Here is a 24,248-nt window from a genome sequence, read left to right as displayed (position 1 = left end):
GTTGGGTGGTATATGTTTAAGTTTTTAAAAACCACCAAACTAGTTTCCTCAAGCCTCACCTTTCCTCATGCTGCCCCTGAGCCAGGGTATTCCTTCCTGAATGATTGTCCCTCAATCCCTTGCCGCTTCCTTATTTTGGTTCATTTTCCGATCACCTCCCATAGACTGTCAGTCTATCTGGCAGGATCCACACTGGGCTCAAGGTAGGCAGACCATGCACCTTCCTCTCTTGTGAAGACTTACATTCTTAATAGCCAAGGTCAGGTATGTATTCGCTAACCTGTTCCCTTATTCTTAACATGAAATTGAATCGAGTGACATTAAGTTTTCTCTTTTTTTAAAAAAAAATGTTTTCATAGATTTTTAGAGAGAGAGGAAGAGAGAGGGAAAGAGAGAGAGAAACATCAATCAGCAACCTGGGTGTGTGCCCCGATGGAGAATCGAACCAGTGACCTCTTGGTGCATGGGACAATGTTCAACCAATTGAGCCACACCAGCCAGGGCTTAAGTTCTCTTTTAAGCTAAAGTTTGAGAAGTTTTATAACAAGGGAGTAAAATAGGAAGTATATTACCTATTTCCATGTGCCTGTCTCTCTATGTATCCGTGCAGCCATCCATTTGTTCTGTGTTTCCTTTGTGCAGGGCACTAAGCGAGTTACCAAAAAATGTCTAAGATGTAGCCCTGCTTTCAAGGAGGTTAAGGAAACTCTTCTCCCAGGGTATGGGGGTGGGTTGGAGGGGAGAGAGCCTTGAGGAGGTCTTTACTAGCCAGGGCTAGAGGACCTGCTAATCCATCAATTAATTACTAACAGTGAGCAAGTGGTATCCAGCGGGAAGTGTGGCTTCCCTTCCAAAGGCTAATCACTGGCCCCGTTATGCAGCTGAGACAGGGAGGGCACTGGTGCAGGGCCCCAGAGGAGCTGGCACAGACACGGCACGGAGGCTGTGATTCTCATTGGTACCAGCCTGCATGCCAGTTTTTATCTTGGAGATTAATTAGAACTTTTAGAAGTGCAAGTTAGAGCCATAAAATATTAACACCCATGTCACTGGTGATGTGAGTCTACTGAAATAGCCCAGGGCAGTTTTAGGGCACGGGCCTGGACTGCTACGTGGAGAGGGAGTTTTCCGCTGCCTCTCAGGTAATGGCTCCTCAGCAGCCTACTCAGCGACTCTGACCTCTGCCTTTTAACTTCTCTTGCTCTGGTAGTCTTGCATTCACCCCCCGCACCCCTTTCATGCTTCCAGAACATGCCATGTTACCTTTTTAAAAAATATATATTTTTAATGATTTCAGAGGAAGGGAGACAGGGAGAGAAATGTCAATGATGAGAGAGAATCATTGATCAGCTGCCTCCTGCATGGCCCCTACTGGGGATGGAGCCCATAACCCAGGCATGTGCCCTGACTGGGAATCGAACCGTGAACCCCTGGTTTATAGGTCAGCCGGGCTGCACTGTCATCTTGATGTGCTTGTCACGCTCCCACGGCTGGACTTCCAGCCCTGGCCCCTCAGCAAGATGACTGGCTCAGGGTTCCAGGTTGTTCCTCATCATGAACGTGACCCATATGCTCCATAACTGGGGAAGAGTATTTACTTCTTCTCAACATGCAACTCCCATCACTAAATTCACTGTTGGGGTGATGTCAGTGACGAGCGGTCCATTTCCTCACATCTTGGCACGTGCACTTCCCCAGGGCTCCTATCTAGGCATCGTTGTTGATCTTGGCCATAAACTTGTAGAGGAAAAGGTCCACGCCTTCTGTGGACAAATTGCAGTGCCAGGGTAGTGGCAGGTGCCAATCGTGGCTTGCTGTCCCTCACTGGCATGGGATCGTGGGTTTACACGAAGCGAGGTGTGGCATACCAGAGCTGGCGCTGCGGACGTGACCTAATGCAGGCGCTCACTACGCGGCACCATCTCCACAGGCTGAAGCCTGCCTCCCAGGGCCCTGCTGGGGAGAGCAGCCCCGAGGCCTGTCTTCTGAAGCACAGTCCGCCCCGGCATAAACCATGACAGCCCAGCGGCGCTGACGGGAGCTACTCTACGTCTGTTCTGGGGTGGACATCTGCCCGATGTGGGACTTCCCATCACTCTCTGAATGTCATTCTACAGTTGGAGAAATCACACACCGTGGAATGTGCCTCTCCCACCCAGAGGCAGAACCCAAATTCCCGTTCTCTCTGCAGGAGCGTGGCTAGCTGACCTGACAGTGACCAGCTGATGAACACGCCGTGCGTGCGGGACTCCACCCGCTGATGCTGCGGGCGGGGTGCCATCCGGCTCCTGTGGCTGCAGTGGTAGTGGCTCCGTGTTGGAGCAGTGATGCCTGGAGAAGACGATTTTCCACACTCATTCTCGGCGGAGGTTGGGCTGGGGGCGGCTTTGAGAGGGGCTGCAGGAAGTGCAGCCTCAGACCCCTTCCTGGGCCCTCGCAGTGCGTCCCCGGTCACCTGATGTCTGCAGTACATCCTTTCCTGCGGTGTCTTCTTCTGCTTAAAGTAGCCATGGTGGATTGTTTTATTTTTTGTTTTTGGTAATTAAAACCCTGACTTTTACAGTATTGGTACCAGCAGCGGTGGGAGGCAACAGACCTTTGAGAAAATGGGGACCTAGGGTGTCATCTGATCTGAGAGGGTCTGAGGACAGGGAGCACCAGCCTCCGGCAGCCCGTAGCCTCGGGCTGAACGAGAATGACACCGCTGAAGGCAAGGCAGGGGGACGAAAGGCCACAGCCAGGGAACCATGTGACAGCAACAAGAAGGCCAGACTCTGGCGGGTTGTACAGTGGCTTTTAACTACACGAGAGAGAGAAAAAAGAAAGACATTATAATCTTTTTTTCCTCACCTGAGATTATTTTTTTCATTGACTCTTATAGGAAGTGGAAGGGAGGGGGAGAGATGGAGAAACATCGATGTCTGTAACTGAGGTATGTGCACTTGACCGGAATTGAACCTGGGACACTTCAGTCCACAGGCGGACGCTCTATCCACTAAGCCAAACTGGCTAGGGCCACATTATAATCTTGAAGTCTTAAATGTTGGCTGAAAGGCATTTTCAAAGAAGCAGAGTGTGGCTTGGAGCCACCTGGTCTCTGCAGCCCTGGCTCCTGTCTGACCCTTCGCAACCTCCCACAGGCCGCACGGTTATTCCACCAGCACCAAGATCAGTCACAGGAAAGGAGTCCTGCCCTGGACGACTCGGGTGCTGAGCCCCCAGCCCACAGAGCCCCCCAGGAGAGTGGCTTTCTCCTCTGCTTGTGCAGCTGCAGAGCCTGTCATGGATGCACAGGGACATCCGTCAAAGGACATGGCTGCCAGGCACACCCACCCCACGCAGCCCCAGCCTGCTCCAGCTGCGCGGTTTCATTACTGGCCACCGGAGTCCTAAGTAGTCGCCACTTTAGGGTCCTGCTGCCACTTTGGTTCTTCTGTCAAAACAAAGCCACACAGCTGTCACCCACCTCCTTCCCCTGGTCTCCCTATTTCAGGCTAGAAACTGGGTTTGAAGGTGGGGCAAACCCACCAAAGCCCACGGGAATGGGTCCGCGGCAGTAAACGTGGTATCATGCCCAGGGCCCACTTGGGTCGCCTCACTGGCCTGTATACAAAGCATTGTCAGAAAAGCAGAGAATGCCTGACTAGCATCCTCAGCCTCCCTGGACAGTTTGTAATTCCTAGACAAAAACTCTGCTCCTGTCTCCTGTGGTGCGGCCGCCCGCAAACACCGCGGGGACTTAGTTCTCCCAGAGCAAGTGTCTCCCTGAACAGTTTCTGGGCTCGTCTGTGGGGACTGCAGAGAAGATAAACATGAACATTCTGATACAAACAAGAGGTCCCGGGGGTTGGGATCCTTTCCTCTGGGTCTGGGGGAGCTGCGGGGGCAGCGAGCTGTGGACGGCTCGGCCCGCCATCCCCAGATGAGGCCCAGCTTGGAGCTGCCCGTCGGGGTGCTGCCTAGTCATTAGTGTGCTTCTGAGTGTTCACGGAAATTCTCGCTTGAGTGCTGTCCAAAGGGAAAAGAACTTGGAAATCACTAAACGTCCCCAACAGGTTAACTTATGATGGCACATTCGGAGGAGAACCTAGGTATTGGGCAGACGGCAGGAACTTGGGGAACTGTCCAAAGCAAATAGCTAAGACCTCATTTAAATGGCTGCCTACTATTGAATGATATGGATACAGTATAGCTTATTTATCCAATTTCCTATTTGTAAACAGTTGGGTGGTTTTCAATTATATTTGCTATTATAAAGGGCTTACAGGTCATGTTTGTATACAATTTTCTGTAATTAAAAAACTTTCCTTGTGAGTCTTAGACGGGGAATTCCCGGAACAAAGAACATGTGTGGACTTCAAGGGCCTAGAATGGATTTGCAAAGTGCTTTTGCCGACGTGTGCGCCGACCTCCCTCTGCTACAGTGCTTGGACATTTCTTTCCACTCTTCTCAACATTAGTGCTTATCTATATCTGACCAGAAATGATGCTCCACGTTGTTTTAATGTGCATATCTGCATTATCAGTTAGGCTGACCATTTTTAACAATTTTAAAAATTATTGGTGTACTTTTGGAGAATCATCTACTTACATATTAGACCCATTTTTTTTTATTGTGTTTCCATGTTTTTCCTATTAATTTACAAAGACTCTTCAGCAGGGCACTGTGAGCTGCTGTCCGCTGCCGCAACCTTTGGAAAGCATTTGGTTCAGTCACAGCAAGTGACTGCTGCCTCATCCCAGGGCCCCACTGCCAGCCCCCAAGCGAGGCCTGATAGCTGGTCCACACAGAGCCTCATGCAGGCTGCGCGTAACAACGTCTTTTCAAACAGTGTGCATAACAAAGTACAATAATTTTTTAAAATATATTTATTTTATTTTTTTAAACATATTTTTATTGATTTCAGAGAGGAAGGGACAGGGAGAGATAGAGACATCAATGATGAGAGAGAATCATTGATTGGCTGCCTCCTGCACACCCCCTATTGGGGATCAAGCCCGCAACCCGGGCATGTGCCCTTGACTGGAATCGAGCCCAGGATCCTTCAGTCCGAAGGCCGATGACTGAACCAAACCAGCTAGGCCCAAAGTACAATAATGTAAAATGTGCTCTGCTGTCCTTGCCAGTTTGGCTCAGTCAATAGAGCGTTGGCCCATGGACTGGGGGTCCTGGGTTCGATACCAGTCAAGGGCATGTACACTGGTTGCGGGCTCGATCCCCAGTGGGAGGTGTGCAGGAGGCAGCTGATCGATGTTTCTCTTTCATCGATGTTTCTAGCTCTCTATCCCTCTCCCTTCCTCTCTATAAAAATCAATAAAATATATTTTTAAAATGTGTTCTGCACCCATGCTTGATATGTTAAACCTGAAGGGATCAATATCATACGTTTACTTTGTATACACCCATGGTATATACACCCTTATTTAGACCATGAAATTGTAAGTGATTTACAGTCTTTGAGAAGTGACGGAGGTTCCGGTCAAGATGGCAGTGTAGGTAATCACAGGCACCGTACTTGAAACCTCCCACAACCACATTAAAATGACAACTAGCCCAGCTGGTGTGGCTCAGTGGTGGAGTGTTGGTCCATGAACCAGGAGGCCACAGGCTCAACTCCCAGTCACGGCACATGCCCGGGTTGCAGGCTCAATCCCCAGTAGGGGGCCTGCAGGACGCAGCCGGTAGATGCTTCTCTCTCATTGATGTTTCTATCTCTCCGTCTCCCTTCCTCTCTCTCTAAAATAAATAAAAACAGCCCTAGCCAGTTTGGCTCAGTGGATAGAGCACCGACTTGTGGACTGAAGGGTTCTAGGTTTAATTCCGATCAAGGGCACGTATCTCGGTTGCAGGCTTGATCCCTAGCCCCAGTATACCCAGGCCCGGTCAGGCAACTAATCAATGTGTCTCTTTCACATTGATGTTTCTCTCCCTCTCTTTCTCCCTCCCTCCTGTCCACTCTCTCTAAAAATCAATGGAAAAATATCCTCAGGTAAGGATTAACAAAAACAACAAAATATACATATATAAAAATAAAATAAATAAAAATATATTTTAAAAAATTACAACTAAACTACAGAGAAACCATTAAATCTAGCTACACAGAAGTTCTCTAAGAATATGAAGAAGTCACATTGAAACTGAAAAAAGAAAAAAAAAGATTTTCAAAAACCTAAAACAATGTTTTTCTTCACTATTTTTTTTTTTTGGAAATAGTTTTTTAAAAATAAAATTATGTCATGTTAAAGAAAGAAAATGACAGAGTTCCAAAGCTACCACATCTTTAATTTTGTCAGACTTCACATCAACAGGATATTTTGGGGATGTTTATTTGTGAGAAACCACCATAAGCAGGGCAGTAGGAGCTGGACTGAATATCACGAGTGACCACTTAGTGTGAGTGGCGGCCCTTCAGCATAAACTGGAGGCTATCTGAGAGTCTCAGTAGCTGCTCCACGGCCTGGGGACAGCACTTGTGAATTAGAAATGAATGTGCTGCCCTAACTGGTTTCTCTCAGTGGATAGAGCATTGGCCTGCGGACTGAAGGGTGCCAGGTTCGATTCCGTGTATCTTGGTTGCGGGCACATCTCCAGTAGGGGGTGTGCAGGAGGCAGCTGATTGATCTTTCTAACTCTCTATCCCTCTCCCTTCCTCTCTGTAAAAAAATCAATAAAATATATATTTTTTTAAAAAGAAAGAAATGAAGGTGCTAACCTCCATGAAAAATCTTGAGTACAAAGAGGTGACTTTTAGAACCAATAAAGTAATATGGCATTGTTCAGGCAATGGTTTGAAGGACCAAAGCCTGACCTTTAAACGAGGCCACCGGATGAACCAGAAGTGAGACTCAGGTGATGGGACCTGTCACTGGCCGGCCCTCAGGAGTCGGGAGAGCTGGCGGAGCGGGTCCTCTGTCTGCTCCGTGTGCTAGTGGAGGACCCCACAGAAGACGCACTGTCCTCCCTGCCTCCCCTTCTGGTTTTTCTTTTCCTCATCCTCTCTGGGCAGATGTCTACTGTAATCACATCAGTTGGTTTCCATCAGCCAGCATTTTCTTACCACATTTGTTCCTGAGCAAATGCCATCATCATTTGGCATCAAAATCCTGGGAAAACAGAGACCTCTGCTGGGTCGCACCGCTCTCATCTCCTTCCTGCCCCACCACTCAGTTTCTGGTGAGCTTGCTTCCCTACGGCTCGTGTCTACTCACACTCTGCTCCCAATTCTCTCACAGCAGCCAGACTTACCTTCTAAAACACGAGTCAAATAAATGTCAGTGTTTGGGACAAAATTTTCCAATGACTTATGATGACAGTTCCAATGCAATCCAAAATTACTGCCGTGGTCTCCCTGCCCTGGCGACCGCCCATGCCCTGACCCTGGTTGCTCCCTGAACTCACCTCTCACCACCTTCCCTTTTGCTGTCCCTGGAGCATGCTGGCTCGCCGCCCACTGGGGGCCTTGGCTACTTCCTTTCCTTCGTACGATATTTGCAAGATTCTCCCTCACTGCATTTAGGGCTCGCAGAAATGCCACCTCCTCAGAGATGCCTTCTCTCACCACATTATCTGAAACAGCAACTTCATCATCACCTACCGCCTTCTTCTTTACTTGCCCTCACGCACTCACCATCTGACGTGATAGTATGTAACTGCTGGCCTATGCATCGCTAAGACCTGCGAACCCACCATCGTGTTTACTGTTGCCCCTACACCACTTAAAACAGTGCCGGCTGTATCATGTGCTCTAGGGTTCAGTAATAGACAAAGGAATTTTTCAAAAGCTTCCACTTTTAAGTCTGAGTGCATAGAACCCGTGTCGGCAATGGAATGATCTAAATGACAGATGGATGACAAGAGATTTTTGTTTCAAGACCAGTATCAGGATGTGGGACATTCCGGGCAATGAGCGTATGGGAAGTTGCAGTGAGCAAGGCAGCCAGATCCAAGTGAGTGGGCAGCCTTTGGACAGAATCCAAAGGAGAAAGTCCATTTGCAGAACTTTAAAATTATGGACTTCATTTTGTTTGTTAACCCTCACCCGAGGATAATTTTTCTATTGATTTTTAGAGAGAGTGGAAGGGAGGGAGTGAGGGAGAGAGGGAGAGAGAGAGAGAGAGGGAGAGAGAGAGAGAGAGAGAGAGAGAGAGAGAGACATTGATGTGGGAGAGACACATTGATTGGTTGCCTCCTGGGCTGGAGATTGAACCTGCAACCCAGGTATGTGCCCTTGCCTGATTGATTCTGTGACCTTTCGGTGTGCAGGTTGACACTCAAACCACTGAGCACACCAGCTGGGGCTGAGCTTCATTGTTAATTCCACAGTTAAGTAATGCCAGGGAAGTGCAGAGGATTTAGAAGATTTAGATCACTTTGGTGATGTTATTACCTAATACAGTCACCATTTTGTTTCAGAGAATTTGTTAAGTACCCATTGGTATACAGTGTTGTTGTTTTTCTGTTTTAGTTTTGCTACAAAACACAAACTAAACCAATAGAGTCAGTAGAAAAACAAAACAGAGTGGAATTACTGAATTGAGGGAGCAAGGGAATAAAGAGAATTAGACCAATGCAAAAGGCAGAAGGGGGGAAAAAACCTATAAAAAGATAAATAGGAAACATGAAGATATTAAAAATTAGACCAGACATATCAAGGATCATTAAAAATTCTAATAGATTGAAGACTTATGAAAACACAAAGAGCCTCAGATTGCATTTTAAAAGTTGTAAGCTTTTTATAAGATGTACATTTATTTTTTATTTTATTTTTTTTTAATATATTTTATTGATTTTTTACAGAGAAGAAAGGAGAGGGATAGAGAGTTTGAAACATCGATGAAAGAGAAACATCGATCAGCTGCCTCCTGCACACCCCCCACTGGGGATGTGCCCGCAACCAAGGTACATGCCCTTGACCGGAATCGAACCCGGGACCCTTTAGTCCGCAGGCCGACGCTCTATCCACTGAGCCAAACCGGTCAGGGCATAAGATGTACATTTAAATAGAAACATGAAGATATTAAAATCAGACCAGCCATAACAAGGGTCATTAAAATTTTAAATAGACTAAGAAAAAAAAATAGACCAAATTTTATTGAGTTACAAAACAGCTTAGATTGCATTTTTAAAAGTTATTTGCTTTTATCAAGAGGCACATCCAAAACAAAATGCCACAGGAGGGTGGAAAAGACAGGGATGGCTAACACAAGGAAAAATAAAGAATGTAGGACTTGTAATAGTCAAAGCAAAAAAAGCAGTGTGTATTTTAAATGTGCAGTAAGCAACTATGTGACTTTAACACTGAGTCGTGTGTCACAGTTGTTTGTATAGAAAAAAAAAGAAATGAAAAATGTAGTCACAGATTTATCTCCCCCAAATACTCCAAGCCAGTTTCATATTGTAATAGGTAAATTCTATCAAATCTTCCAAAAAGTTATAGATAGTATAATATTTACAATATTCAACAGTTCCAGAGAATAGGAAAAAAGTTACAAAGAATTTTAATTCATTACAAGGCTGGCATAACTTTGATCACAAAACTGGGCAAAGACAAAAGGAAAATTATAAACATAGATGCAAAACACCAAATAAAATATTAGCAAGTCAAACCCAGCCATCAGTGAAAAGATCGGCATGCAGGGAGACATAAAATTGTGGAATCTGCTACCAATGGGATTTATTAACAGAGCAGAAAAACAAATGTATTTCAACAGAGGCAACAACCAGCCCTGAAAAGCAATAACCTAGGGATACACAAAGTTCCTTCACTTTAATAATAATTTTTAAAAAGTCAACAAAAGTTTCTGTTCAGTAGGAAATACCATAAATAAAATTTAAAATTACCATCTAGGAAAAGTATCTATCTATCTATATATAAAGAAGTAATATGCAAATGAGGTCAGGACTCTGTAAATCTCACGACCAGCTCAGGAGGAGGGATTGGGCACAGCCCCAAGCCTGAGAGAACAACACGCAGGCGTGTCCCAGAGCCTGAGAGATCAACACAGAGAGGCGCCTGCTCCGAGCCTCTGAGGCACGGCTGGGGGCAGGCCCCAGTTGACACACACACACACACACACACACACACACACACATGGGGCGCCTGCTCTGAGCCTCCGAGGCACGGCTGGGGGCAGGCCCCAGTTGACACACACATACACACACACACACACACACACACACACACACACACACGGGGTGCCTGCGTGGAGCCTCCGTGGTGAGACTGTGGCTTAGGCCCGCTCCCCATGGGACATCCCCTGAGGGCTCCCGGACTGTGAGAGGGGGCTGGATTGAGGGATACCCCCCCCCCCCAGTGCACGAATTTCGTGCACCAGGCCTCTAGTATATGATAAAGGTATTAAGAAGGGCTAACAGGGGTTACTACCTGCCAGGAATAATGCTAAGTGTTTTACATGAGTTATCCAATTACAAGAAATAGGTATTATTACTACTAGAGGCCCGATGCAGGAAGATTCGTGCAAGAATGGGCCTTCCTTCCCCTGGCCGCTGGCACTGGCTTCCCTCTGGCACCCGGGACCAGGGCCTTCGCTCTGGCTGCCGCCTCCCACCTTCGCTCCAGCCAAAGCTGCCTTCCACCTTCGCTCTGGCCCTGCCGCCCTCATGTAGCTCCCTCCATCCCCCACCACCCCCCTCATAGCAGGCGCCCCGCCTTGCCCTGGCCGCTCCGCACCTGCGCGCTGCCCAGAGGCCCAGAACGGCCGCCATCTTTGTTGCGTCAATTTGCATATTCCCTCCTTATTGGCTGTGGGCACTGCCATCTTTGTCGGGAGTGATGGTCAACTTGCATATCCTGTCTTTATTAGATAGGGTTATTCCATTTTAACAGGTGGGGAAACTGAGCTTAGAAAAGTCACACTTATGCTCAAAGGTTTCACATCTGTCCTGGGCATTTGCTGTTCTGGGCTGTTCAGGACTCTGATTCTCTGGTCCCATCACTTCTTAGACACTTGAACCAGGCCAGCTAATTCGAGTCTCTGGCTGTGGAGCCAGAGGAGAACGGACCTTATTGTGGGTTTAGAAAACTAAGCCGTCAGGGCTCCTGGCTGCATAAGGAAATCCTAATTCCCGAAGGATCACACCACAGTCAAGAGATAGCAGAGGTGAAAGGTAAACGGAGAAACCCCTAAATGCATTTGTGCCTGAGTTAGAGCTACTGCTGGACTTCCAATTACTGGAGGCCATGAGCCCCCTCTTTTCTTAAGCTAATTTGGATGGGTTCTGTGACCCTTGGAATCCAAACCCACAGTATATAAAGACTCCACCTACTGTTTAAGGATAAAAAAGAAATCAATTGTACACTGGACAAAGCATGTGATTAGAAACTCAACAAAGAAATATCAATGGGAGTTCATTCTGGAACTCCTATTTGGGGGGCCCAAGCCTCTCTGTGGTGGAGGACTAGTGCTATCTTTCTGAAAGTATGTTTTTATTGACTTTAGAGAGAGAAGGGAAAGGGAGAGAGAGAGAGAAATATCAGTGAGAGAGAAACATCAATTGGCTGCTTCCTGCATGCCCCCTACTGGGCATTGAGCCTAAAACCTAGGCATATGCCCTGACTGGGAATCAAACCAACGACCTCTTGGTGCATGGGACGAGGCTCAACCAACTGAGCCACACCAGCTGGGCCAGGTGCTATTTTTATCTGCTCCTCCTCAGAGCTCTCCACTGCCAAGGACCACACCGGACATCCACAGTTAGTGTCCAGTGATGACCTGGGAGTGCACACGGTTTATTTGGCTTAATGAAGTAATTTTCTTTAAATATGGAGTTAGAAGAGACAAGCAGTCATTAATGGTATATTATGTCTGAGGTACTAAGGAACTGAGGAGAGTGCCCCATGTGGCTTCTGGGAGCACTGTGGAGATGTGGGGCTCAGGGAGGTCATGGGTCATTAGCAGGCAAAGTCTTCTACTGCCCTCCTGCGTGGCCGGCCACAGGGCCTGTGATGAAGCTGACGGCTCCACCAGGCACACTTTTCCCCCTTGGTACATGGCTTCTTTGGAACAAAATCAATTACAGAGTTTTATCTTAGTCCATCTCTACAAATTGATTGTGGGATGATGCTTCCTTGGTGTGGGAAAAAAAGTCCCTGGATGAGGGATTGATACAGAGCAGAGAAAGGTTCTGTCACCACTGGGTACATGGTACAGACTGGGACCTGAGACACGTCAGCATAAAAGTTTACTGAAAACTAGGGTATTAGCTACAACAATCAAGGTTTAATTATAAGACTGAGAACAAAGACCACTAGGGGGTGCACCAAGGAAGCATAACAAAATGCAGAGACAAAGAAACAGGACAAAATTGTCAATGGAAGATATAGAGTTCAGAACCACACTTTTAAGGTCTCTCAAGAACTGTTTAGAAGCCGCCGATAAACTTAATGAGATCTACAAGAAAACTAATGAGACCCTCGATGCTATATTGGGGAACCAACTAGAAATTAAGCATACACGGACTGAAATAACGAATATTATACAGACTCCCGACAGCAGACCAGAGGAGCGCAAGAATCAAGTCAATGATTTGAAATGCGAGGAAGCAAAAAACACCCAACCGGAAAAGCAAAATGAAAAAAGAATCCAAAAATGCGAGGATAGTGTAAGGAGCCTCTGGGACAGCTTCAAGCGTACCAACATCAGAATTATAGGGGTGCCAGAAGATGAGAGAGAGCAAGATATTGAAAACCTATTTGAAGAAATAATGACAGAAAACTTCCCCCACCTGGTGAAAGAAATGGACTTACAGGTCCAAGAAGCGCGGAGAACCCCAAACAAAAGGAATCCAAAGAGGACCACACCAAGACACATCATAATTAAAATGCCAAGAGCAAAAGATAAAGAGAGAATCTTAAAAGCAGCAAGAGAAAGAAACTCAGTTACCTACAAGGGAATACCCATACGACTGTCAGCTGATTTCTCAACAGAAACTTTGCAGGCCAGAAGGGAGTGGCAACAAATATTCAAAGTGATGAATACCAAGAACCTACAACCAAGATTACTTTATCCAGCAAAGCTATCATTCAGAATTGAAGGTCAGATAAAGAGCTTCACAGATAAGGAAAAGCTAAAGGAGTTCATCACCACCAAACCAGGATTATATGAAATGCTGAAAGGTATCCTTTAAGAAGAGGAAGAGGAAGAAAAAGGTAAAGATAGAAATTATGAACAACAAACATGCATCTATCAACAAGTGAATCTAAGAATCAAGTGAATAAATAATCTGATGAACAGAAAAAAAAAAAAAAAAGTTTACTGAAAACTACGCTGCAGCCTGGCCATCGTGGCTCAGTGGGTGAGCGTCGCCCTATGGAAGTCACGGTTCGATTCCCAGTTGGGGCACATGCCTAGGTTGTGGGCTGGACCCCCATTGGGGGGCGTGCAGCAGGCAGCAGATCAGCACTGTGAGGGACTCAAAGTGAGTAAGAAACAGTCTTGCTCTCAAACAGCTTCCAGTCTAGTTTGGGAGAGAGGACAGGGGACAGCGAAGCAATGGAGGCCATCTCTGACTCCCCGATGGAGAAGGTGGCACTGAGGATGGTGGGCGGGAGGAGGTTGCTGACAGCTTGTTCTGAAAGTGGAGATACCAAAAGCACACTTGGACACCTGTTCCTTTGGGACAGGAAGGAGGAAGCTGAAGATGAGTGCAGATGCATATACATCTGTAGGATAATGATACAAATGAGCTTAATACAGGTTCAGTCTGTCTCTTTAAACATAACGTATGGGACCAGGAGTAGTAACGATCAATTAGCAAGGAGTACCCGCAATGCCCTCTCTACTAAAGGGAACCAGGGCTCCAGGCATGGGGCAGAAACATGTCAAAGACTAATAGAGATGAGTCAAAAAGGTACAACACAAGTTTGAAAAGGACCCACTGATAAGTCTGGGATAATTTTAGCATTAAAAAAAGTAGAACTGAAGTGGATTGAAACACATCAAACATAAAATCCATGAGTTTATATGATACTTGAAAAAAATTTTCATTATTACATGATGAGGCGGCTTAGGGAATCAATTAATTAATCTGATATTAATAAAGGGAAGGAATCAAGTATTTATCCTGCTTTTCTAAACATGAGGGGGCAGTCCCTCTCCAAATAAGAATCATGGCTAACCTAGAATGAAACATCAGAATGCCACCCTGCGTCACCCCCGATGACATAACCATTCTAGCCAATGATCACCACTCTACACCAAGACTATCCGGTGAAATGTTAATGGCAAACTTCACAATGGCTGGATCAGGCTGACAACATTTGAACTCATGAATCAGTTTTAACATCACTGAAACTGGACATTTTGATATTTTGTGCCTCTTGGGTAAGAAGCAAAAGGAAGATCACAGCACCATGTATATAAAGTTGTTTTTTAAAAATATTTTTATTGATTTCAGAAAGGAAGGGAGAGGGAGAGAGATGGAAACACCAATGATGAGAGAGAATCATTGATTGGCTGGCTGCCTCTTGCACACCCCACACTGGGGTAACAAGCGCGCAACCCGGGCATGTGCCCTGACCAAGAATCGAACCGTGACCTCCTGGTTCATGGGTTGACACTCAACCACTGAATCATGCTGGCTGGGCAAAGTTTTCTTGAAAAAAGCCAACACCTGATTCTCATGAAGCTTCCAGGTTTTACTATTGTTTACAGAGAATATGGGAGGTAGGAGAAGGCATAAACGGACCGGGAGGGTGTGACTGTGCCATTTTAAGAACAAATGACCACCTAGCCCTCCAGTCACAACTAAATGCAGTGTGTGGGCTTGGCTGGAGCCGGAGCCACACACACGGGCATTTCTGAGGCATGTGGAGATGTGACCCTGACTAGATATTGGGCGACATCAAGGAATTATGTCTTATTTTGGTGGTTACATTTAGAAATATCTGTAACTATATCAGAATTGGACACTCACACACTTCTAAGTGACACGATCGTCTGAGCTGCTTTAAAGTGCTCCGGTGAAAAGAGAAGAAAATGGGGCTGGGGAGACAGAAAAAAGAATGGCAGAACGTGAAGAACAGGAGATGAGAGGATGACGGCTTACTATACTATTCACCTACTTTTGTGAATTTTTGAGCATTTCTATGCTAGAACTTAAGGTTCCATTTCCTCTCAGAAGTATTTCCAGCTGCAGAGCAGGGCGATGCGGTTCACTCTTTATCTCCAAGTATCTTTGGAGGTAAAGTAACCAGAGCCTCTGGGCAGTTTCCAGGCCCCACCCGGGGGGAGGGTTCTGGGGCCAAGCATCCTCCGGCCGGGACACTGCGGGTTAACAGACTCCCTGGCGAGCGGCCCGCAGCTGCCGGCCACCAGGGAACTCCTGCGCCTGATGAGGAGTAATTGTGAGCGGACTCCCAGTCCCCCGCGCAGAAATGGAAATCCATCAGGGAGAGGCTGGGCCGGGAACTGCCTTCTGGGAGCGCAGTGTTTACTAGCATTTCCTGTGCTCGGGCACCGCGCACTGTCGCGGGAATATCACCCCCAAACACGCTCACGTGTCCTTTGGACCCAGGAGTCTTCCTTTCCCCGCGTTTGGTCTGTGACGGAAAGGAGCCTGTTGTGCCCAGAACAGTGCTCTGAGAACAGCGCTCTGACGCCGTTTCTTGGGGAGACAGGTGCCCTGGGACTGTGGCCCGGGCGACACTGCGGGGGTGGGGGTGGGGGTGGGGGGGGTCAGTAGGCTTCCCGGGTGCGGGACCTCAGCTGAGCTTTGGAGGTTGGGCCGCTATGCTGTACCGAGCAGACTCCGTTCAGAGCCTCACCGGCAGCCACTGAAAAAACTCCCTGCACATCCTTGCCAGCGGGAGATCTGTGCCCGGCCCAGGGAGAGGCAGCTTTCCTGGGAACCAGTTCCACCTGGTCCTCACCCTCAAGGACCCCTACCGCCTGTGCAGGTCCAAAAACAAAGCCACTACTACAGAGGAGCTATTTAACTTGCTATGTGAACAGAATGAGGAGGATTTTTAACACCCACCCCGCACCACTACATTACATTTTCTCATTTTATTGAATTTAAAAAAAATAATTGCTTCTTTTTGAGAGAGAGAGAGAGAAACTGAATCAATTTGTTGCTCCACCCAGGTATGCATGCATTCACTGGTTGCTCCTTGTATATGCCCCGGGGACAGTGCTCTAACCAGTGGTGCCACTGGGACAGGGCGCATTTAATCGATTTTTTGTTAGAACGAAGCACACACATATGGGGTTTTGAGTTTTAACCTACTCTGAAATGCAAGGGAATTATAATGAAGGGTGGGTTGTATCTTTTGGGAAAATACATTTCTGATCTCACTGCAGATATGCTTCACAAGCAGGACACAGTCACAAAGAAAGTCCTTCTTAGCAGGTGTCCAGGGGCTAAAAGTTCCTCACAGACAGACACAGAGACCAGGTGGAGTCAAGTGTGAATGTGTTTCTCCGGAAATAACATGCATTTTTTTAAGTGTTTGTGAAATGGTCATTTTGCAAATTCTTGTCCCTCTTGCACCAAGAAGTCTGAAAGGTGTTCAAGTAAAATTACTATAAAGTAAAAAAAGAATGATGATCCGTTCATAACTTTTTACCTCAAAAATAACCCAGAGAAACTTTTTAAAGCACGTTAGAGTATTTGCTTTAAAAGCCGGCCCTTGCAAACGACCCATTTACTAAGTCAGGCATCAACAACTCATCAGTCATTGTGTTTATGTGAAAGTAATTAAACTACATTTCTGTTAAAACATCCTCAGATTAAGATTTCCCCAAAGAAGTACTGCATTGCTGTTCAGTCCAGACTTAAGATAGTTTCAAATGCCGTAACCACTTTACAGAGAAATCCCCAACCGTGCCAGGCGGCCTTCGATTGGGAAAGTGCTGCGGGCGGAGGGAGCGGCCGGAGCGGGATGATCTGGATTGTGCTGCTCAGGGATGTCTCTGAGGCTATCGGCCGTTGCGCTCAGGACACTGGTAGGAGTTGTCTAGTAACAGAACCTCACTATTATTTCCTCTTGCTGCTGAACTGGGATGCGGTCACCAAGGAACCTGAAAGAGGCAGGTGAGTTACCATGGCTTGGCTCAGGAAGCCACCAAGAGAACAGAACTTGTCAGCGAATGGCACGGTTCCTCTTTTTTTAATTTTAAGTACTACTTTTTCACAGTGTTTTCATAAAATAGCCCTACTGAAGAGCAAGGAGACTGGTTTTATAAACTACAAGGAAAACGGACCTCACTGCGCAGGTTCTCTGCGCAGAACCTGTGCTTGGTCGTTTGACCTAAAGGAAGCCACTTCTTGCTGCGTTGGCCAATTTCAAAATAGGCCAATGCGGGAAGGAGGGAGCAAGTGCTTTGCCAGGATGACGTGTCTATTAACAGCACAGCTGGTCCTGGAATCTGATTCTCTCAGTTTCAAATCCAATGTTCATCCTTTACTATTCTGACTTTGCTATTTTTTCCCTAAAGTGGTATCTTTATTGTCTCCTTCCTCTCCTTTTATTACCTATTTATTCTTTCTTCCAGTTGGATGTATTTGATTTCTTCCCTCTATTTTTCTTCTCTTTTCTTTTTAATTATAGAAACTCCTGGTAATCCAGAAGTTGAAGGGATGAGGTGGCCCTGACAAACGCTTCAGCAAAGGGTTCTGGTATTAGAGACTTGACTGTCTCAAACTGAAGGACACATTTACTGTTCGGAAACTAGAATCCCAAATACTATATATTTCATCATATGTTTAAGTTTTATGCAATTAATAAGGAAAAACTCTAAAATAAAATTCCAGATCCTAAAAGGTCTTGATCCTAAACTTGCACATTGTATTTTTACATAACTTTTAAAGAAGTTCGGTTTTTAAGAACTCTGAAATGCAGATGGTATTTATTTTATTATTTTTAAAATGTTTTAATTTATTTTAGAGAGAGAAGGGAGGAGAGAGATAGAAACATCAATAATGAGAGAGAATCATTGATTGGCTGCCTCCTGCACGCCCCATACTGGGGATCGAGCCTGCAACCTGGGCATGTGCCCTGACTAGGAATCGAACTGATGACCTTCTGGTTCCTGGGTCTACGTTCGGCCAACTTGGCCACACTGGCCGGGCAGCAGGTGCTGTTTAAATCACTCTCACCGTTAGCAGCACTTCATCTTTCTTGGAGCAGGCCTGCAGGGTACTGATTACTCTGCTTTGCTCCCACTGTCCTTATTTGAACTCTTGTCATTCTACTTAGGAATCCTGAAATCTTCCTTATAAAAGCCATGATTCTCTTTCACAGTGACTAGGACTCTAAACTTGAAAATGTTCAACCCAGGGTATAATCCTGTGATAACAATAGACTCGAGAGTTAATGGGAAACAAAGGGTTAAAAGAAGGGGACTAAAGGAGCCAAGCAGAGAGTTTGGGAAAAGTCCTGAGTACTGGGATTCCAGTGGGTGCTTCACTGACACTCTCCCAGGACCAAACTGGAATAACAAGTAAAATACAGAAAACCACGCCTGAATAACCACTGAAGACTAGCTGGAGTGTCACATGAGCTCACTCATATGTGGAATCTAATGAACAAAATAAACTGATGAACAAAATAGACCCAGAGACATGGAGACATGGAACAGACTGACGAATCTCAGAAGGAAGGTGGGGTGGGTGGGTGGGGAGCGATTAACCAAAGAATTTACATGCATATAGGCATAACCCATGGACACAGACACTAGGGTGGTAGAGGCCTGGGGGGGCGGGGGGGCAGAGGAGCTGGGGTGCGGAGGTACGAGGGTCAGGGTGGTGGGGGTCAATGGGAGAAAAAAGGGGACATCTGTATTACTTTCAACAATAAAGATAAAATTTTTAAAAAGTCCTGAGTACTCTCAGATGAATACAAAGAGGATCTGACTCTCCTACGAAAGGAAATTTCAAGAGTAAAAACCTGAAATCCTGGCAAAGCACTCATATTTCACATTTGAGTAAAGTAGAATACTGTTAAAATATTATGCAGTATCTTTCCAATCTGTTTAAACATTCTCGCAGGGTTTATTAATTTTATTATTATTTTATTTTTAAACAGCTTTATTGAGTGCTCCTGATTTTCCAGGGAAAGCTTTCAGCTTTTCACAATTGAGTCTGAGGTTAGCTGGGGGCTTGTAATATGTGGCCTTTATTCTAATGAGATACTTTCAATCTATATCCACTTTGATGAGAGTTTATCATAAATGGATGTTGAGTTTTGTCAAATGCTTTTTAATGCATCTATTGAGAAAATTATGTGATTTTTATTCTTTATTTTGTTCATGTGGTATATCATATTGACTGATTTGCAGATACTGAATTGTCCTTGCATCCCTGGAATACATTCCACTTGATCATGGTGTATAATCCTTTCAATGTATGTGAATTTGGTTTGCTAATATTTTGTTAAGGATTTTTGTATCTATTTTCATCAGGGATAATGACCTATAATTTTCTTTTCTTGTAATATCCTTGTCTAATTTTTGTATCAGTGTAATGCTGGCCTCGTAAAATTAGTTTGTAAGTGTTCCTTCCTCTATTTTTTTGGAAGAAGAATTGGTATTGTAAATTCTTCTTTAAAACCACTTGGTCACTTTTTAAGATTTTTTCGTTCCTTATAGATATTCTCCATTTGATTAGACAGTGTCATCCTGCCTTCCTGAATTCTTAAATCATTTCTAATTTTAGTTATTTAAATGTATTTCTAATCGCTGATTTAACTTTTGTCTGCTAAGTCCAGCATTTGGTCTCTCTCATAGGCCATTTCTGTTGCCTGGTTCTCTCTGGTAAACTTCTAACTAGTTTATAATTCAACTTGTTGCTCTACTGAATCTACTGGCCTCCTCTTAACTGCTTACCTCCAAACCTTCCATTATTTCTCGTGGCGCCTTTAGGCTTGAATTTCCTCCCATTCTGTTCCAGATAAAATCAGATCATTTTGGAGCTCTCTATTCTGTAGCTTGCCTCTCCACCACTTGGGGAGGAGAAATGGACTCTGTAACAAATCTAACCAAAAGTAACTTCACCTGGTGACTTGGTCACAAATTCCTAACTGGGCAGGTAGGTCATGGTGGGTAGTAATATCCCATGCCTATAACTTCTTTAGTGAAGGTTTTTAAGCAAGCCCTGCCCATTGTTCTTGTGCATCTAGGTTAACACACCTTGGAAATGCCATAAGTAATCCTCTTTTCCAGACCCCTCAAGGGCATAACCACCCTCACAGGTGCTATTATTATAGCACATAATCTACAGTGGAACCTCGGATCTTGAACTTAATTCATTCCAGAAGGCTGTTTGAGGAGTGATTTGCTTGAAAATGGAATCATTTTTTTCCCATTAGAAAGAATGTAAATTGAATTTTTCATTCCAGATCCCCAAATGATTCCCTGCTTTAACCTTCCTCTATATAGCACATGCCTAATGCCCTGTCTAATCCATGAACAAACACTTCTTTTCTTAAATGTATCAAACACCTACCGGCCTTGAGTGAATGAATCCTTGTAGCACTGGGCCCAGGTGTCCTTCAGGAGGGCAGATGCAGCCTCTTTGCCTGTGCCCACGGCACTGCCTCTGAAATGCTGTCCCGGCTGACTGCTCTTCCTCTTCCAACCAGCACAGTCAGTCCACCTCTGCAGCTGCCTGTGATCCCTGTTTCTTTCACACCCTCAGCAACATTAGCACTCCTGAGGGCATCTTCATCTTTTAAAATTGTGCTAATCATCCATTTTGCCAGGAACAAAAGAAAAAAATGCACAAAAATATTCACAGGACAATTTCCTGAGATGTTAACAAGGCGAGGTTTAGTGGTAAACTGGCATTTCTCCTTCGGTTGTGGCCTGAGAGAACTTTCAGGGTGAGAACCAAAGTTTTGTTCAATAATCGAGACATTTTTCTGTGAACAACATGGTCGAGAACCAAACTGTTCTCAAGTATGGGAGATGCTTGAGAACTGAGCTTTGACTGTATCTTGCTTTCTCCCACCTTCATGTAATCTTCCTTAGTTCTCTCAGTTCCAGATGCATAAAAGAAAACAACAAAAGTGTCATTTTCCAGAGCATTTGAGATCTTGCTTCCTGGCAGTGTCATCCATTTGGCTCAAAAAAAAAAAAAAAACTTAGAAAAATCCTCGTCAGGTCTGACACACTGCTCTGCGGATTCTCCCAGAGTGCCAGTGCCAGCTGGGCCCGAGTGACACCCCTGCTTTTTTTTTTTTTTTTTTTTTTAATATATTCTATTGATTTTTTACAGAGAGGAAGGGAGAGAGACAGAGAGTCAGAAACATCGATGAGAGAGAAGCATCGATCAGCTGCCTCCTGCACATCTCCCACTGGGGATGTGCCCGCAACCCAGGTACATGCCCTTGACCGGAATCGAACCTGGAACCTTTCAGTCCGCAGGCCGACGCTCCATCCACTGAGCCAAACCGGTTTTGGCGACACCCCTGCTTCTAAGCAGGGTCCTGGTTGGGGGCAGTAGCTTCTGGTTTATTGGCTTTCCTTTCCTGGCATCACTCTTCTGCATCACAAATGAGCCGGGGTGAGGACTGTTGGAAGCTCAGTGTTCTTGGCCTGTTGTGCCCATGGGTCAAGCTTCCACCCTATGAATGGGTACTGGGTAAAGACCTCTTAGATGTTTTTTGTTTGTTTGTTTTAAACCAGGAACCAAGCTTCTTCACCATCTTTTTGGGAGAAAATGAAAATGGTGGCTTGTGCTTCCCAGGAAGATACTGTAGCCCATAGCTGGGAGTGGGGAAAGAGAGCCCGTGTTCTTGTCTGGATCTGCCTGGGTAGGGCTTCATCACACTGAGCGGGCCAGGAGGAGCGGGGAGGAAGGAGGAAGGAGGAAGGAGGAAGGAGGCTGTGCCACAAATTCTTCCTGTTCCCTTAGAATTCAGTAGATTTTCTTGAGTCAATGTTTCTTCATTTGCTGTATGCCCTTACCACATTTTCAGACATTAAATAGTTGTTCTTTTTATATATGTGATGTCTTTTACCAGTTATCGTGGCTTCATTAAGGAGAGCATCCTAACACCACTATTCCAGAAATTATCCTAATAGATTAGATTTATTTTTAAATCTTATGTTCTATTTAGGACAAATTGTACTGTAAAGTTTGAAAGGGACTTCTAATGTCAGTAAGGTCAACCTCTAGTTAATGAAGACATACCAAAATATCCTTAATTCATATAATCCTTTAACATCTGTTTGGTGACAGATAATTTATTACTTTCTACACAGACAACTGGTTTGATGCTGGACAGCCTAAATTAATAGAAGTTCATTCGGACCTTAAATGTGTCTGCAATTGATAACAATTTTGAAAGCACATCAATTATCCTCCTTGTATTGAACAATACTGCAAATTTTGAGACCAAGCACCAAATCTCCCTTTACTCTTTTCTTTTTAAACTTAATTAACCTTCAATCTTTGTTTAAATGAGGAAGTTTCTGAATCTCTAGACATCCTAGTCACTTGTTTTAATGTCTCTCATAAAATTGGCTTAAATTACACGAAAAAAATCTCGATGTGATCTGAATAATTCAGTGTATGAGACTATTATTTTCAGTACAGATGGGTAGGAAGTAAATAGATAAATATAGACGAATAGATGATGAAATTAGTGCATTCCAAAAATACGCTTGCTCAAGCTACAGAAGACAAAATAGAGACATTACATATAATAGTCAGAGCTGGAATCTGGGAAACTCCGTTCTCCAACAAATCTCATTTTACCAAGCCCTTCAAAACCTTGGGTAGCCCAGGCGTGTGGCCAGTTGCTTGAGCGCCGTCCCATGCACCAGGAAGTTGCCGGTTCAATTCCTGGTCAGGGCACATGCCAAGGTTGCAAGCTTGATCCTCAGTAGGGGGCATGTTTCTCCTTGATGTTTCTATTTCCCCATCTTTTTCCCTTCCTTTCTCTAAAATCAATAAAAACATTAAAAAAAAAATAGATGGGCCAGCATTTATTTACCAAACATTTGCTTTTTCATCTCCATGTGAATTGCCTTCTTCCTTTTGAAGCCACACACCTCTACCCAAGCACCCCTTCTCCTTAGCTCAAGATGGCATGAAAGCCTCAAGTGCCCTGATCTGTCTTTGGTCTCATATTCTTGCGGAACCTCCATATGCACATACGTAATATATTCAGTCATTTTCTCCTATTAATCTGTCACATGTTGATTTGATTCCAGCCAAAAGAACTTGGAGGGATAGGAGTCAAATTAATCTTTTCACCCCCACAAAGCCTATCAGAAGTACACTACCAAGTTCTTCTGGTAGGGCTTAGGCTAAAACAGATCTATATTTAATTTTAAGCCAAAGTATTCTTGTTCTTGAGTAAATTACTTAGTTTCTGAATCCCATACTGACAACTATTAAAAGAGAATTCTGTTCTCAGAAGGTTGCTTGGCATGTTGGGGGAATTATAAAAAATGCATATAAAGTGTGTTGCCGTGTTTGTGTCACACATCTTCCTTCACTACCCATGGTGGTAACTGGAGAGAACAGGGAGCAGAGTACAGGAAGTTATACATGAAATAGGAGAGGCTTTAGCTTGGACAACGAATATTCGAAAGGGAGAAAAGGATGTGAGTGGCTGTAATTACAAGAGGAAGGTGAGATGAAGAGGTTGGATGAAGGAGGCACAGTCTGCCACTGCCACACGCACAACCATGCTCAATGCCAGCCTCGAAAAGACCTGGAAGTAGAGGGATCCTGAAGTTGGATGACGTTTCTGTTACCTGCGCCAGAATCGTATCAAGCCTATTTAGGTCCAAGTTCTGTTTCCGAGACTGCCACTGTGTTCGAAGTAGCAAATACACAGGTTCCACTTTGCTAGTTAACACACTCTGTTCAGGGGGGGATGTTAGCTCAGGTCGCCTCACAGGACCAGCGGACACCAAAGCAGCATGAGGCCTGGTGAGGAGACCTTTCTAGGAGAGATTCCCAATTCTTATTCAGGTGTACTGGTCCTCATGTCAATGCAGGAGGCACTTAGCTCTTAATTTTTTCCTTCATAAAGACAAAAGAAAGATCACAGTGCAAACTACTCACCAAACTTTCTAGGTCAGTGATGGCGAACCTTTTGAGCTCGGCGTGTCAGCATTTTGAAAAACCCTAACTTAACTCTGGTGCCGTGTCACATATAGAAATTTTTGATATTTGCAACCATAGTAAAACAAAGACTTATATTTTTGATATTTTATATATTTAAATGCCATTTAACAAAGAAAAATCAACCACAAAAATGAGTTCGCGTGTC

At 45.0% G+C, this 24,248-nt stretch overlaps 1 protein-coding gene across 4 annotated transcripts in view; it reads right to left on the bottom strand.

The window, feature by feature from the left end:
* XRCC2 (X-ray repair cross complementing 2) overlaps positions 1-24,248 on the bottom strand; it is a 171,855-nt gene that overhangs the window by 75,970 nt on the left and 71,637 nt on the right. The window contains exon 4 of one of the 4 annotated variants that reach the window (XR_004975234.1): positions 415-2,800. The exons of the other annotated variants lie outside the window; for them this stretch is intronic. The gene's annotated coding sequence lies outside the window, so the exon portion shown is untranslated. Of the gene's footprint in view, positions 1-414; positions 2,801-24,248 lie in introns of those variants that run through there. 4 annotated transcript variants of the gene reach the window in all.

The sequence above is a fragment of the Myotis myotis genome, unplaced genomic scaffold (genome assembly GCF_014108235.1).
Source record: "Myotis myotis isolate mMyoMyo1 unplaced genomic scaffold, mMyoMyo1.p scaffold_m19_p_25, whole genome shotgun sequence".
Lineage (NCBI taxonomy): Eukaryota > Metazoa > Chordata > Mammalia > Chiroptera > Vespertilionidae > Myotis > Myotis myotis.
The sequence above is the reverse complement of the archived record's forward strand: the minus strand, read 5'-3'. Positions and strand labels throughout refer to the sequence as shown.